Source organism: Pinus tabuliformis, chromosome 2_1 (genome assembly GCF_031772625.1).
Source record: "Pinus tabuliformis cultivar Carrire ecotype Pingquan chromosome 2_1, CPIR1, whole genome shotgun sequence".
In the NCBI taxonomy this organism is placed as follows: Eukaryota; Viridiplantae; Streptophyta; class Pinopsida; order Pinales; family Pinaceae; genus Pinus; species Pinus tabuliformis.
In genome coordinates, this window is record NC_142299.1 from 470,089,776 (window position 1) to 470,099,288 (window position 9,513).

Sequence of the window (9,513 nt, forward strand, 5' to 3'; positions counted from 1 at the left end):
ATCTTGTAACTCTACCATTAGTGACAGGTTTGTTCATTAAATATCTTATGGCAGAGTGATTAGTGTGGACAAAGGTTTCATAGCCGGTTATGTAGTGTCTAAACTTGTTGATTGCATGTACCACAGCTAAGAACTCTTTTTCTGTAACAGTATAATTTAACTCAGTAGGAGTCAAATTCTTACTGGTGTAATAAATGGCATAAGGGATCAAATCATTTTGTCCCAAAACAGCTCCTAGAGCTGTATCTAAAGCATCAGTAGAAATGTGGAAAGGGAGTTTCCAATTTGGCCCCCTTAAGATGGGTGCTTCAGATATTCTAGTCTTTAAAGCTTCAAAGGCAGATTGACACTCAGGATCCCATTTAAACTCACAGTCTTTGGTAAGCAATTTGAAAAGAGGAGATGCTATCCTAGTGAAGTTTTCAATAAATCTTCTGTAATATCCAGTAAACCCAAGAAAACTTCTAACATCCTTCTGGCAATTTGGAACAGGCAACTTAGAGATGACTTCAACTTTGGATCTATCAACCTTAATCCCATCTCCTGAAATATGATGTCCTAAAACAATCCCTTCAGTAAACATCATAAAACACTTTTCATGACTTAAAGAAAGATTTGTTTCCTTACATCTTACCAGTACTTTTTCCAAATTTTCCAAAGCTTCTTCAAATGTATTACCATAAACTGTGAAATCGTCCATGTATACCTCTACACAATCATGAATCAGATCTGAAAAGATTCCTAATACAGCCCTTTGAAATGTAGCGGGTGCATTTCACAATCCAAAAGGGAGTACTCAGTAGGCAAAAGTTCCCCAAGGACAAGTAAATGTGGTTTTTTCTTGATCTTCAGGTGCTACCTGAATTTGATTATACCCACTAAAACCATCTAAGAATGAGAAATACTTTTTACCTGCTAAAGTATCTAGTACCTGATCAATAAAATGTAGAGGGAAATGATCCTTTAAGGTTGCCTTGTTCAATTCTCGATAATCAATGCAAACTCTCCATTTACCATTCTTTTTGGGCACTATAACCAAGGGAGAAACCCATTGGCTATCTGAAATGGGGTAAATGAAGTTTACCTTGAGCAATTTCTGGAGTTCTTCTTTCACGATTTCCCTAAGGTTTGGATTCATCCTTCTTTGTGGTTGCCTAATAGGTCTGCTATTTTCTTCAATATAGATGTGATGAATACAAGTCTTAGGATCGATTCCTTTCATGTCAGTGTATTCCCATGCAAAGGCAGTAGAATGTTTTTGCAACAGTTTAGTTAATTCTTCTTGTTGTGGTCTTCCCAAGTTTTTGTTAATGTTCAATGTTTTTCCTGGAAGGATTTCAACTGTAGAACTACCAAACTCTTCCATTGAGAAGAGAGACATCTGTCTAGAGGAGAGATATTCAATATCTGCATCTATTTGAAAATGTGTAGAGTCATATTCTAGAGATACTTCAAAATTTTCTAATGTATTTAGAATTTGACTGTCTTCACTAATCTCAGAGATGGTTAGAACAGGTTGAATAGTATCTTCATCCTCTACCCATTCATCTTCTCCTATTTCTGTTATAGCTTTTGCTGGGGGATACAAGTTGAATTTCTTGGTGGAATTACCATCTGATATATACATGTCCCCAGACCTACAGCTTATGAAAGCATCAGCTGTGGCCAACCAAGGTCTTCCTAAAATAAGAGGACGTCCTCCTAGATTGTTCTTGGGAGTTAAAATCATAAAATCAACTGGATATTCCCAAGAATCTAGAGAGACTGGAATATCTTCCAATACACCATCAGGTTTAATGATTGATCTATCTGCAAGCTGCAGCAAAGTAGGTGTAAAGAGAAGGTTAGGAAGTTTTAACTGATCCATGGTATGTCTACTCATCATGTTGATCGCGGCTCCTAAGTCAATCAAAGTATTTGGGATTTCAACCCCATTAATATGAGTTTTGACAATAGGGCTACCGGGATCTACATATTTTTGCATGGTAATCTTACCCATCATTATGTCTGCAATTTTTCCAACTAGATGTATCCTTTTAGTATCTCTGGTTCTTTTTCCTGTTTTCTTCAAACTCAACTCCTTTATTGTCTTCGCTAGAATGGGAATTTCTTTAATGGCTTGTAACAAGGGGATCTTGATACAGACATTCTTCAATTCATCTAGGAAACTATAGTCAGGCACCCATATCTGCTTTTCCACCCCTTTGTCAATTTGCAATCTTTCAGGAAAAGGAGGTGTAGCTAAAGGTGTAGGTTGCTCAACTATGGGAGTTGTAGAGGTTGATTCTTTTTCTTTTTCTTTTTGGATATTTTGGTTTTGAAGTGATACTTCAGAACCTTTATTGACTTTGAGAGATTCTTCCTCAGAAATGCTTGGTTGTTGAATACTTGTAGAAGGTTGATCTAAGATTCTACCTGATCTGAGTTGTACTTCATTTAGAGGAACAACCATATAGGTATGGAATGGTTGACCTTCCATCATGTAAGCATTTTGAGGGTTCCTATTATTTGGATTTGGTAATGGCTGAGAGGGAAGTTGATTTGATTTCTGCTAGGATTGAAGTGATAGTTGAGAATTTTGATTTTGTGGAGGAGGTTGTTGTTGTTGAGGGTATGGCAATGATAGTTGTTGACCTTGGTTTGGAAGTTGTGGAGCTTGCTGATTCTGAAATGATGGAGGATATTGATAGAATTGAGCAAATCTCCCATAAGGATTTTGCATGCTTTGCATCCATGCTTGGAAAGCATTTTGAGGTTGAGGCCAAGGTTGTTGCCAAGGATTCCAATTTGGTTGGGATTGAGAATTCATAGAGTTGTTAAACCCTTGATTCTGTTGTCCTTGCCAAGGTCTCCTTGCAATAAAACAGAGAGATTCAAGTGTATCTGGATCCTCTTGAAAGACTGCTTTGAGGCCAAGAATTGAAGGACAATCCTTGGTCTCATGAGTTTCTGAGCAAATTACACATGTTTCTACAACGTGTGCATCTAAGGGACATTCCCTTAAAGCATGTTTCTTTCTACATTTCGGGCAAAAGATAGCCAAAGCCTCAGCTTCTGCCATTTGTTTATTGTGAATCTTAAGGGTATCAAGTTGTTCACTAAGACTCCCTAAGATGTCAGTTTTAAATTCATCAAGCATTCTGCCGATTTCAGCCCTACTCACTGATCCTGTTGCAGATTTATTTGCCCTAAGGAGAGAAGGATCTCTAGGCCCTTTTTGAGTTTTTGATTTGCCCCTTGAGAGATGGATACAAAGTTCTGCTATGTCATTGAGAGAAAGTTGAGAAATATCCCCTTTCCCCATCATGTTTAAGATGTCTATCCATTCATCCCTAATGGGAGGGCTTTTAAGGTCTCTTCATCCAAGGTACTCATTTTTGCTCTTTTCAAGTTATATTGAAATCTTTCAAGTAAATCTTCTAGGCTCTCATCTTCTTTTTGTATCATTTTAAAAACCTCGTCCTTGTGATTAGTAGGCATACAATAGTCCAAATACCTATCCAAAAATGTCTGTTTCATCTCATCCCAAGTCCTAATGGATTGAGTGAGTAACCCCATGAACCATTTCAAGGCTTGATCCTTCAGTGTTGAAGGGAACAACTTGAGTTTCTGAGAGTCATCCAGGTAGTCATAAGTTCGACATACCACTTCAAACTCAAATAAGAATGTTTCAGGGCCCTCAGTCCTTAACCCATGGAAGTTAGGGAGGACAGATGGTGATATATTTTTCATGGTGGCTCGGGAATCTTCATTAACAATGGGAAACCCAAATGAATTATCCCCATCTCTATTTCCTCCTCCAAGGGGACCTCTACCTCCATTATTGTTATTGTTGTTTCCTCCTCCTCCTCTACCTCTACCTCTACCTCCTCCTTCTTCCTCTGCCATGATGATTCTCCTAGGGATTTCAAAATCTTCTGGTTCCTCTACAAAAGGTGAATGAGAAGAGATTTCTCCTTCTTCTTCAGATGATTCCAATTCCTCAATTACAATTGGTCTTCCTGTAGGAGAAAGAGAAGAGTCTCTTCCTGGTTCAAACTCAATAGAAGGTGTGGGAGAGTCAACTCTTGGCTCTTGAATTCCAGGAATTCTAGGACTAGGAGTTTCGGTTGAAGATAAGGGGGGTGTCTCTTGTCTATCCCTTGAAGCAGATGGACTTGTAAAAATTGAACTTCGAGCTCTAGCTAAAAACCTTCCTCTAGAATCTCTAGCTCTATGCATGTCATTTTTTATTATTTTTCTTCAAGTCAAGTTAATAGTTCTTTTTCTGATCTTCCAGTTCACTCTAAGTGCAAGAAGAGAGCATACTCAAGAAACTACCAAATCAATAACTTTCTCTTTTCTGATCCTCCAGATCACCTTGCAGTGCAAGAGGAGAGCATACTACGATAGGTTATCAACTTCTTTCCTTGAATTTTTTTTTTTTTTATGTTTTTTTTTTCTAAGAATATGGCTACTTAATTTCACTTCCCCGGCAACGGCGCCAAAATGTTTAGTCAATTTAGTGTTCCTAAATTGATGTCATTAATTGTCAACCCGGGGCTCGTAAGCTGATGAAGTGAAGGTGTACTATATGTACTTAAGCAACCTCTTAGAGCTTTTTGTCGTTTGGGGTGTTGTTTGTGGTTAATTTATCTTCCTAAGATGGAGTGATGTTCTTATAAACAGATAAATGATGGTGTGTGTAAGGTAAATTTTAGATGAGTGAGGGTGTGTGATTAGTGGTTTCTAACTACTTGCTGAAAAGTAAAAGCTTGAAAGAAATAAATAACTTGAAATAACTTGAAAGCAAAGAACCACTTTCTAATGGCATTAGACACCATTCATGCTGCTGCAAATAAAAGGTAAGAAAATCACTTAAAAGACCAATGATAAAGTTTATCTCTTCCTAACTCTCTGCCTCTAACACATAGTACTGTGTAAGACACGATTAGGAAGTAGCTAAAGATAAGTCTAAGAAATGATAAAAATGAGAAAAATCTACTTTAAAGACTAGTTATGATGTTCAGCTCTCTCTAACTCTCTGCCTCTAACACATAGTACTATGTAAGACACGATTAGAAAGTAGTTAAAGATTAGTCTAAAAAGCACTCAAAGCCAGCTGTAAGTTATTAGTATTCTGATCTCTAAAAGATAAACAATTTGTGATAAAGAGACCATTCATATGTTAGCAGACAACTTTGAGAAAAAATACTAAAAAAAATCAGCTATGAAAAATAAGTAAAGGCAGCAACTTGAATCTGTCAATTGAAACTACCACTAGATATAAAGCAAATACACAAACACAAAATCAATCCCGAGTTAAAAACCTGCAAAAGAACAATGCTGATCAGCTTAAAATAAAGGCTAGAAATGAAATAACAAGAAAGTAAATCAAGTTGTACATGTTTCAAAAAATGAAATGCTGAATGGAAAATAAGGAAATGCTGAACATAAAATACATAAAATACTATACAAGGCTAACATGAACAGGGGCCCTCCATTCATATCATCCAAAGAAGACTCAGGGAATTGTAAACTTCAGAATAGCACTATTTCTATTACTCCATGTGCAGAAAAATACAGTCAAGAGTGCTAGAACAGCACTATAAAAACAGAGTCTTCGAATGCACTAAAATGATAACAAGTTTATAAAACGCAGCAACTGAAAAGTAACATTAAGCGTATGCAAACGCTAGTTTTTATAGGCATCTGAAAGACGGCCTAATGCGTACAGCTAAAACTGAAAAACAACTAACTGTCATGCGTAATTAAGGTTCATAACACGTCATAAGTCTGCGTGGATGAGCTGGAGGTTCTGGTCGTTATGGGCATTGAATCCAGAGTTGGATTATGTCCCCCACGGCCTGCATAAGACGGACAAGTCACCGTTTGAACTGACGTGACCCAACAGCTTACGTATCACCGTTAAGCTGCCTTTGTTGACCGTAACTTGACCCTCGTTGACCGGAGGTACAGATGACGTGGATGGATGAACAGATAGCACAGGAACCTCGAGCACCTTGATTCCTAAGTGCCCATGTGGCTCATTTGGCAAAATGACACGTGGAACCTTGAGATTAACAAAAAGGCTGCGGGATCATCAGATGGCTGCAGAATCAGCAGATGGCTGTGGAATGCCTGTAAATATGTCAAAATCTAAACAAAACAGTCACACATTAGCAAAATTCCTTAATCATGCTTAAAGTCATATAATGTAATGATCTGGGTTGGTTTGCAAGGAAAATGAGGCAAAAGTGAGAGATGAATGAGGGAAAACTGTAGGTAATGGTGGATAATCAAGTGTAAAGTAGAGGCTCTACACATAGCAACAGAGGTAAGAGATCTGCCTACGTATGACGGATTAAGTGAGGTGGATGACCTCCTGGCAAAATTTGAAAGAGAAGTACTGAAATAGCAGTGTTTCGACGCTCTAAAATGGGTACTACGAGCTACGCCCGCAAGATGGTGGGGTACGCACCAACGAAGTTTTGAGGACTGGCACGAATGCAGAAGGATGATGTGCATGCATTTTCGGAAGCCTCAAGTGCAATTGAAAGACAAGTATGACAAATGAACCAGCCCGCACACCCACCTATCCAGGTGGATACAGGTATATGGTGTGAAAACTGAACGAATGCACATCGTCCTCGTGGTAGGAGACACGATCAGTAAGCAGGTGCGGGTAAGTCAATGACATGAACGACCCCTCCGGTTGGGACCACAAAGTATGGAAAGATGAAGTATGCAGAAGAATATCCACGCAAAAGCCTTTAACAAAGTACGTGAAGCACTGAACAAAGTCAACAAGGTGAAGTAGACTGATTGGGACCTGCACGTACCAACGGTTCTCTGGGATTATAGGACTATGTGTAAAACCCTGATTGCACATACTGATGAGCCCCAAAAATGTACAATTATTTGGGCTCATTCAACCTCCTAATTTGGCTTAGTCCACCATTCTCATCTGTTTATTGCATGTTTTTGATTATTTTTATGTTAATAGAGTGAATTTGGTTAGTCATTATGCCAACAAGTCTAATGGGTGCTTTGTGTAGCCTTTTTGGTCAACTTGGAGACAAAATTGAAGGTCTTAATGAGCACTTGGCAGCCAAATTCGTGGGAGAACAAGCTAGAGGATTTGTAGGAAGGTGTCCCCCTCATTTATGGGCCCTTACCTCGAATTCTCCACCATCATCTCGGAGTTCAAAGGCCACCAAATCAATGAGCACAAGGGCAGCCAAGCAAGTCAAGTTGGACTGCTGTTAACTACAAGTCTTGGGCAGCCAAGTCCCTAAATTTTAGGAGGACTGTTGGGTCCTCAAATTGTATAAATAAGAGGGTTTAAGACCTCATTTCAGTTAGTCATTTTGGGGAGCTAATTGGTAGTCATTTTCGTAGCTAGTAGTTAGTCATTTTTGGGATTAGTAGTTAGTCAATTTGGTTAGCCAGTTAGTCATTTTGTTTTAGCCATTAGTTAGCTAGTTTGTAGTTCGATTTTTATGTAATAGATTAGCTTTGCTTTCAGCTCATTCTCAAGCTCTCCTTGTGGACAGTTTTGATGTAACTCTTCATTCTTGTTTAATAAAGATGAATCCAGCTTTGCACCAGCTCTAAATCTCTCTTGGGAGGCTGTAGCTCTTGGGGTTGGGCCCATCTCAAGCGCCCAGTACCTCCCTTGTTTATCTTTATGTGTTTTGCTGCATTCTGAGAATAAAATCTGCTATTTTGTTTTGTTATTTAGTTTGTCTTTTTGATGAGTAAAATAGCTTTTCATGTTCAGATTTACTTGATATGTTAATCACAGGGAATATATTCAGAAAAAGGCTACCAAGTACTTTGGATCTCACCTCCCCTTCAGTGGAATCATGAGCTGGGACCAATGTAACCTTACTGCCCACAAAAACACATTCTTTGCTTCACCATGCAATTAATAGTGTTGGATTTTTAGTGGTCGAACTTGATATCAGTTTTGATTGCATGCTTCAGTTTATGATTGCTTAGTTGTGGAGTCATTTCACGTATTTCATTTCGAATAAACTTCTATCCATTTCCTTTTGCTGTTAGGTCAGATTAAAGCCACTAGGTCATAGGTTTTATATGTGTGTGTTCGTTCAGTTTGGAAAACCATTTACAGAGTACCTATTACCCTTCCTTACCTGCACATACCCCATCCAACCGACCTGTTTCATCCTTCACTCAGAACCCTTACCTTGCATTTACCTCATTCTCTTACTTTGCCATGATTCTCATCTTTTTGTGCAACATTACTCCAGTCTTCTTGGAACAAGTCCAGCCATCCACACCTTCTCCTCAACTCCATCCTCCAAGTCCTAGACCTCTTCACACCCCTATTTCACCCCCATACTCATTCCATCATCTTTTTCCCTCCATCCATGCTCCAAAATCCTCTTTTCAGAACATCCTGTAGAAATCTCTGAACATCCTGTAGAAACCCCTGCAGACATCCTGTAGAAGCCTGCACACTTGGTTGCCGAGCATCTGAACGGTGTAGACTTCTGTGGACTGATGCTAGGGACCCTCTGGGACCTCCCCTAGCCATCCTGACCTTTCCCAAGCTTTCTCTCCCTTCGCACCACCTCTGCACAGCCAAACCCTAATAAGAAACAAAGTCATAATCACTCCATCCACTTAAGCAAAAATAAAAAAACAATGTTCTTTTTCATAGAAGTAGTTTGAGTTCATACATTTCATATCATTAGAGGTAATGGCATCCTTTTTAGACATTTGCACTTTCACTATTGCATCATAGAGGTCAAACTAGTCAAATTAGGGTTTACTAGGGTTTCATGTTTTGGTTGGCTTTCAGTTCACTGTTGCAAAGTAGATCAATTTCCCTCAAGATAGCCTTCATCCATCATTTAGAAAGCTTCTTATGAAGAGCATATAGAAGTTGGCTTGAGCCCTAGTGGACTTGTGCCAGCTGACCAAGTGACAGCTGCGACAAGAGCTAGTACTTGTGCATACAGCACCGTCGCTTCCAAGTTTGTTACGAACTACCGGGTTGATAAAATTAAAGAAGGGAGTTCCAGGAGTTGTAGCATTATTGCTACAATACTGGGGCCCACCACATACACCACTAAGGGTGGAGTATGAAGCAACCGTAGTAAGCCCTATAGTACTTGGAGAGCTTAGACCACGCATGATAGCACCGGCCGATATGACGGTTCACGGAACCTTGGAAGCAGAAATCCAACATGGAAATTTTAGACTCCAAGAACTTGACGAAGAAAGGGTACGTTTAAGGAAGAAAAGCGCTCTGGTGAACGCGGAAGTCAAGAAGCTAGAGGACGAGATAACAGAATGTTTTCTTGGCAAAAAGATCAGAGTGATAATGCAGGATGCGTACGATCGCAATGAAAAGTTTAAGGCTTATAATCTCAAATTGATCAATCTGATGCCTTGGGTTGGACCGCACATTGCTAAGTGTATTGACCAAGGTAGCACGTTGCAGATGGTAAAATGCGTGATGCTGACCGTAACAATAAAAGGTGGGTATTCTCCAGGAAACAT